Below are 8,397 nucleotides of genomic sequence, written 5' to 3'. Positions count from 1 at the left end.
GACGAGGATGATGAAGATTTATGGGGCTTTAACGAAGAAGTCTCCTTAATCCAGGAGGATGAAAGGACCCCTCTTTTCCATGACCCCCATTCCAACATGATTGTCAATGTCATGCTGAAGAAACAAGGACATTAACCTGGGATGACCCTAGGAAAGAAGAAAGGAATGGCAAAACCGCTGGAGTCACCTGGCCTCCCTAAGTTAGACACTTTCGGACTTGGTTTCGAACCGACTCGGAAAGATCTCAAGCGAGCCCAGGAAAAGTCAAAAGCACGTAGGGACGCTCGCATTCAAAAGAAAGAAATCCCAATGGATCAGTACCCTCTTACGCTTAATGGTCAATTTATAAAAGAAGGAGAGGACTATCCATGCCATGAATTTCCCGAGACATTTGTTGTAAACGGCATAAGACAACCGGGATTCGAGATTTTCTTGGATTGCTACTTCACTGATGAAATCCCAACTCCTGTCTACAAGGAGAAAGCACCCCCATGCTTTGACTTTAACGTCATAGGATTACTGTTTGGGCAAGAAAAGAATGAGCCAACTTATAAAGAGGATAACTCCTCGCTCATTCAAACAGTCCTACAAAGCGAAAGCTTCGATCCCTCGAAGTTATTCACTCCGGCTGAAGGATCCCTACAAGGGTGGCGCAAGACCATCAAGGTAACTACTCCAAGCGGAAGGAAGATATCCATCACGATAGGGAAAGGACCGATGTTTGAAGAGTCGTCTGAGTCGGAGTCTCTCTCTCTAGTGTCTTCTAAGTCTTTAGTAATAACACCTCCCCCTCCTATTTCTTCTCCTAGAGTAGTTAGTGATCAAGTCCTTGAGGACAAATCACTCTTTGATGTAATGATCTCAGAGTATAATAATATTTCTCATTCTCCTTACTTCTCATGTTCTTCTTTAACCCAAGATGACGAGCATTGCTTAAAACAATGAAAAAGACAAAGAAATTATTAAAGCAATGGAAACACTCGAAAAGAAAACACCGGTAATTGAAGAAACTGAAATGGTTGATATCTCAAATGATTCAACTCATAAAAGAGAAGTTAAAATCGGATTAACACTGAACAAACAAGAAAGAACCGATTTAATTAACTTACTTAAAGAATTTATCGATGTATTTGCTTGGTCATATGAAGATATGTCAGGCATTAATAGAGAAATAGCTCAACACACTATACCACTAATTCCAGGAATGAAACCCGTAAAACGGAAGTTACGTCGAATGAAACCCGATTTAGCTCTTAAAATAAAAGAAGAAGTTCAAAAACAAATAACTGCAGGTTTCATCAAGGTATCCAAATTCCCCGAATGGGTCGCCAACGTTGTTCCAGTTCCAAAGAAATACGGAAGGGTAAGAATGTGTGTCGACTATCGAGATCTAAATAAGGCAAGTCCAAAGGACGACTTCCCTTTGCCACACATCGATATTCTGGTAGATAACACGGAAAATCACGCGCTCCTCTCGTTCATGGATGGATACGCAGGTTACAACCAGATTCTCATGGCAGAAGAAGACATGGAGAAAACAACTTTTATAACACCATGGGGGACTTACTGCTACACGGTAATGCCATTCGGGTTGAAAAACGCGGGTGCTACTTACCAACGTGCAGCAACTGCCTTACTCCATGACATGATGCATAAAGAAGTCGAAGTATATGTCGACGACATGATTGTAAAATCAAAAGACCGTCCAGGCCATCAAGTAGCCTTAAGAAAATTTTACGAAAGGCTAAGAAAATATAATATGAGGCTAAATCCAGCTAAGTGTGCTTTTGGAGTCACCTCAGGCAAGCTTTTAGGTTACGTCATAAGCTCTAGAGGAATAGAGGTAGACCCAACCAAGATCAAAGCAATCATGTCAATGCCACCGCCCAAGACTGAGAAACAAATTCGAGGATTTATTGGCCGGTTGCAATACATAAGTAGGTTCATATCAAAATTAACGACAATATGTGAACCAATCTTCAAAAAACTCAAGAAGAATGTACAAGTGATATGGGATAACGAGTGTCAAAAAGCCTTTGAAAAGATCAAAGCCTATCTCGCAAATCCTCCCGTATTAGCACCAGCACTTCCCGGAATACCTCTTAGGTTATATTTGACAGTTACCAAAGAGACAATGGGAGATATGCTAGCACAAGAAGTAGAAGGCAAAGAGACAATGGGAGATATGCTAGCACAAGAAGTAGAAGGCAAAGAGAACGCAATCTACTACCTAAGCAAGAAGATGCTCGAATACGAAGCACGCTATACACCGCTCGAGAAGTTGTGCCTCGCCTTGGTGTGGGCCACAACCAAGTTAAGACATTACATGCTGGTGCATACCGTCTTCGTAGTCTCCCGATTAGATCCACTCAAGTATCTATTCGAGAAATCTACACTCAATGGACGCATATCAAGATGGATAGTCAATCTAGCCCAGTTTGATGTAAGGTTCATGCCACAAAAAGCTATCAAAGGATCCGTGGTGTCAGACTTTCTAGCAAATTTTCCAATAGAAGACTCGACACCAATACAAGACAACGAATTTCCAGACGAAGACCTAATGGTTACTGAAGATGATACTTGGACCTTGTACTTCGATGGAGCCTCGAACCAAAAGGGATGTGGCGTTGGAGTACTACTAGTATCACCTAAAGAAGAGCATGTTCCAATCTCCATAAAGCTTGATTTCGACGTTACCAACAATGTTGCTCAATATGAAGCATGCGTGGTAGGCCTTGAAACAGCTTTGGCATTGGGAGTAAAAAAGTTAAGGATATTCGGAGACTCTTTTTTAATTATCAATCAGATATCTAAAAGGTGGAAAGTAAGGAGCGAAAGTCTAGCCCCTTACCAAACCTATCTGGAAACTCTTACCGATCAATTAGACAAGGTAGAATATACATACCTACCTAGAGAGGAAAATCAATTTGCTGATGCCTTGGCAAGATTAGCCTCAATGGTTAGGATTCCCACGGATATCGAGCAAATGCCTCTAACTATAGAAAAAAGACACAAACCATCATACATCCAGGCTATAGAAGACGACGAAGTAGTCCAAGGCGAAGAAGAAGAAGAAGAAGAAGAAGAAGAAGAAGAAGAACCGTGGTACACGGACATACTCAATTATGTCACCAAAGGAGAATACCCTCCTCATGCTGAAAAAAGAGCAAAATGAGCATTAAGGCTTTTGGCTTCCCAATATGTACTCATAGACAACGAGCTACATAAAAGGGTACCTAAGGGTCGAGCTCTCTTATGTGTAGGAAAGAAGGATGCACAAAGAGCAATGAGAATAGTCCATGAAGGAATCTGTGGCACTCATATAAATGGCAAAATATTAGTCCAAAAAATAATGCGAGAAGGATATTATTGGACTACAATGAATAGGGATTGCCATCAATACGTAAAAAGATGCCCTAAGTGCCAAATTTATGCCAATTTACAACATACCCCTCCATCCTTGCTCTACACATACACATCGCCATGGCCATTCTCTACATGGGGAATTGACATCATTGGCAAAATCACTCCCCCTGGAACAGGAGGCCACGAATATATCCTAGTAGCAATTGATTACTTCACAAAGTGGGTCGAAGCGCAATCATACGCTAAACTCACTGCAAAACATGTAGCACACTTTATCGAGAGAAATATTATTTGTCGATACGAAGTCCCACATGAAATGATAAGTGACAATGGAACTCACTTTCAAGCCGAATGTGAAGAATTGCTACAAAAATACGGCATTCAACATCATCATTCTTCCCCTTATAGACCTCAAGCAAATGGAGCAGTCGAGGCAGCTAATAAAAATTTAAAGACTATCATCGAGAAAATGACGAAAAATTAAAAGGATTGGCCTGACAAACTTCACTTCGCATTGTGGGGTTACCGCACGTCAATCCATACATCAACAGGAAATACGCCATTTTCCTTGGTATATGGAATGGATGTCGTACAACCTGTCGAGCTAGAAATACCGTCCCTACGCATTGCGTTAGAGAGTAAACTCGATGAAGTTGAATGGACTAGGGCAAGATATGAAGAATTAATTCTACTCGATGAGAAACGACTAGAAGCTCTACATCACACTCAGTGTTATCAGGCTCGTATGGCTAGGCATTTTAATAAGAAGGTCAAGACAAGAAACATCAAAGTAGGAGACTTGGTGTTAAAAGCACTAAGGAAAAATGTTTTAGATCCAAGGGGTAAATTTAGACCTAATTGGTCTGGACCCTACATTGTCAAAACAATCCTGTCAGGAGGTGCAGAAAAACTAACTGATATGGATGGCAATGAGTTCTCGAACATGACAAATCTTGACCAACTTAAGAAATACTACCCATAATTACTTGAGTAGGATACGCAAGAGAGCTACGTTTGGCCTGATTCCTTAAGAAAGGATACGTAGGCAACCCTTTACGGGTGCGACCACCTTATTTTTCGACATTCTCGCATCCCAGAATTCGACAGAAAATCGGCGAAATATCGGCATCGCAGAGAAGAACCTGGCGCTATTCAACAACCTTCAGCGCCAGCCGATGGAATTGGCGCCTGGCGCCAGATTGCACTGGCAGGCGCCAGTTGCAAATAATCGGCGCCAATTTGAAAATAAATTCTGGGCAAATTTCGGTGTTTTTTCGGAAAATTTTTGACTTCCGTACTCGAGGAATTTCTGGAAAATTAATTTTTCGGTTTTCATTGCTTTAATAAAATAAATTTAAAGTACATAATTAAAAGCTGAAATTTCATTAATAAAATAAAATTACATTATTGATGGAATTTAAATAAAGCTGTAATAAATTAACTTTAAATGAAAAATTTTAACTAAGTCTAATAATTTGGAATTAAGCAATGCTCCTAATCTTTCTTTTCTTTTCTAGCCCTTTTCCAATTTTTGTCTGCTTCCTCCTCCTCATCCATAACCTTAGCTAGTAGGCATCTTTTAGAGGACCTACATTCAATCTTAGAGTAGATAGTCTCCCCTTCAGCTAACACTCCATGTTTCTTTTTCACCCAAGCCTTTTTATCTGTGGTGTCAGCTTTCCTTTTCCCTTTATCTTTGGTAGCACTTTTCTTCCTAGGCATTGCAGGTGTTTTGAATTCAACTCTTGCACCTAAGCGTTCCTTGGCAAGAATCACCCTGTCACCTATACGACTTTTCACATCAGTTTTACCCTGATCTTTCTTCGAATCCTTCGAAGGCTTCTTCAGGAACCACTTCTTCACATCATTGGGCAAAGAAGGAGGAACCTTTTGGGTAATCACTTCCCATAAAGGTCTAGCACTCCAGTAAGCACCAAATCTGTCTACTTCTTGAGAAACAGGGTACTCATAGGGAGGACGAAGATCCCGGGAAGGAATATTCTGAAGCAAACCGTATTGTCTTTTTACCCTGCAGGGGTAAAAATAAGTCACACGAGACAAACTTGGAAGACGGCAGAAAGGTTGCTTGTTGACACCAACCATCCTTTATATTTTCCACCATGGAACGACCCACTTGATAGCAAAATTGCGAGATTCGAAGATCTTTCTCCACCCATGGCGCCCAATCTTAGGGAAGCGTTTCTTCCTCCTCACGAAGCAATTGGGAGTATACTTCTCAATATCGTTCGGAGGGCTAATTAATTCTAGCCTTTTCATTAGCCACATCTGTAAAAAATTGCAATGCAATTAAATTATTATTACAATACAAAAATATATTTTTTGATTTCAGTAATTAAAAATATTATTTTTCTACTTGTAATAAAATTGGAGAACCGCGAAAAGGTGCTTTTGGGTCCCTTTTCAATTCATCAAGACTAATCATAGTCTCTCCAACTATCAATGGCATTGGATTTCTCCCTGGTTCAATTTGTTCTAAAACGGTGGTTATAATTGATTGGCCTTCATTATTTTTACCACTACTAAGAAAAAATTGATTAAACATGCAAAATAAGAAAGCCCTTCTTCTATATATATGAAAAGATTCAGAAAGAGGTTTATCAAAATAATGGCGTGTAAGTTCTTTCAAATTAACTATATTGCCATCTATTATTTTTGATAAATCCCTTTCTTTTAAATTAAAGAAGCGCTCAAAATCTTTATAATAATATGCATCTACTCTAGGGATTACTACGAGGTCTGTTGCAGGGAAGCCTAAAATTGCACCAAATTCTTCTGGCAAAGGGCTAATCTCATCATACCCTATTCTAAAGCAATGAGTGTCAACATTCCAAAATTCTAGAGCGGTATGTATGAAATCTAAGTCAAGATCTACCCCTTTGATGCCATAAATTCCCCCCAAGTGGAACAAATCTAATTCTTTTCTTTCTCTAGCATTAAGAGATCGACACCATTCATGAGTGTATCGGGTGAAAGTTTTGGTGACTAGAGACATGGTATTATTTTACTAAAGCAAAGAATTTTTTTATTTGCTGGAACTATGAGAAGAATCGGCTGGGCAGGGGGCTATTTATACACAACTTGCGAGCAGTTTTAATCAGAATGAAATACGGAATCAACGCCAATTGGCGTCAGACTCCGTAATTGGCGTCAGCCCCCAGTACTTGGCGCCACACGTCAAGTGTAGCGCCTGGCGCTACACACCATTGCGTGGCGCCAGCTGGCGCCAAGTTGCCACGTCAGGCGCGCTTGCTTAAATCCCGTTTTTACCTTAAACCCGAGTCGGCTAATGACTTTACGGCTCCGATTATCTTATTTAAACATCTTTTTATCCTTTTCTTTTATTAATTAATATAGCTATTATATTAATTATATTATTCTTTTTTGGATTTATTTAGATTAATTTCCAAGTTTTTATACACACAAGCTTTTAGTTGACTTTTCCCTTTTTTCATTTTTTTTTTGGGAGAGAGAGTCGGATACCCTCCATCAATAATAAAAATGACGGAATTTTTGCGCAAAATTGTTTGTCACACTTCTCTTGCACACACAAACATACACATAATAATAGCAAACAAAATAAACTCATAATAGCATAAATATACAAAATATGTCTAAAAAATAGTGAGTCTAAGGCAAAGTTCTATAAAAAGTCAAAATAAAAATCAAAGAACAAACTACGGCGCCGGAGGACGTATACCCATCATGTCGTAAAATTGCGCTGTACGAGGAGTCACCTCTTCACCAGCTCCAGCTCCAGCTCCAGTCTCCGCATGAGGAGGAAAACTCAATGTAGGTCCACTCCACCCAAGATCAACCTGAGGCTGAGGCTGCGGAGGCTGCTGCGATGACGAGCCTACCTCGTACATCCCACCACCTCTGAAAGCCGAGGTAGCCTCTCCCTCGCCTACCGGTGCAGCATGAGCACCCTCAGAAGAAGATCCCGAGCCCTCCGCAACATCAGCACGAGCAGCCTCAGAGCGACCGCCTCTACCCCCTGACGTAGTACGACGACTTCTCGAGCTAGACCTCGCCGGATCCCTCCGCACCTCAGGTCTCATGCGGGTGTGAGAAGCAATAGGCTGGCCCTGCAAAAAAGAATTAAATCAGAAACAAGGCAAAATTGAAGCGGTAATGCAAAAAAATATATAAAGAAAGACTACCTCTCGGATGACGTCGCCCCGACGGCAGGTGGCCGCATTCCTCATCCGGACAAGCTGGCTCCGGAAGGCATCTATACATCGTGCCATCGCTGAAACTACCTCGCGCGGGAACTGTCAAAGAAATAAGTCAGTGAAAATGCATAATATATGAACAAAAATTGCAAATAAAACAAGCTTACTCGAGTCTTGTGGCGAGGAATCGACCGCTCTACGAAGCGCTCGCCCTCGGGAGCCGGAGGAATCATCTCCTCGATCGGCCCATATGTCCCCTGGTAATGAATGGACATACGGGGTGGCACGAACTCAGTAGCACTGTCCTGATAAAGCAAAAAAGTCAGTAAAACATTACTTGAAGGCTACCTAATAGAAAGTAAAAGCTGAAAAATCTTACCCTCACATCCTCAGCCGATACGGGGGCTGGAGCTAACAACGGCAGTAGCTCCTCAGCATAGCACCGCCCAGGGATCGCGTAGGACCGCCAAGGGGTACCAGCTCCCTCGGACATGCTTAACAACCGCCCGTCGTCGAACATATGACGTGGTGGAGGAGCAGGAACGACGAAGACATCAGAGGAATGTTGTCTAGCAACCCTCTCTCCTAAGTACGCGATCGCTCCATAAGTCCCCAGAAATAGCGACGCTCAGCAGAATACTGTGCGGCTAACCCAGGGACTGTCGAGCCGCCCCACGGCCGGTACACCACCTCAGGCCCCTACAAAGAACATCAATCAGGCGAGAGTATACCTAAAGCATCGTGAAAAGGCAAGTAAATAAAAGAGTCGTACTGCGATGATCCAGTTCCGGACATATGTAGTAGACATATCCACATGGCGACCGCCCCAAGAAGCGCT

Source organism: Chenopodium album, chromosome 9 (assembly GCF_948465745.1).
Source record: "Chenopodium album chromosome 9, dcCheAlbu1.1, whole genome shotgun sequence".
Lineage (NCBI taxonomy): Eukaryota > Viridiplantae > Streptophyta > Magnoliopsida > Caryophyllales > Amaranthaceae > Chenopodium > Chenopodium album.
Note: the sequence above shows the minus strand (reverse complement) of the source record.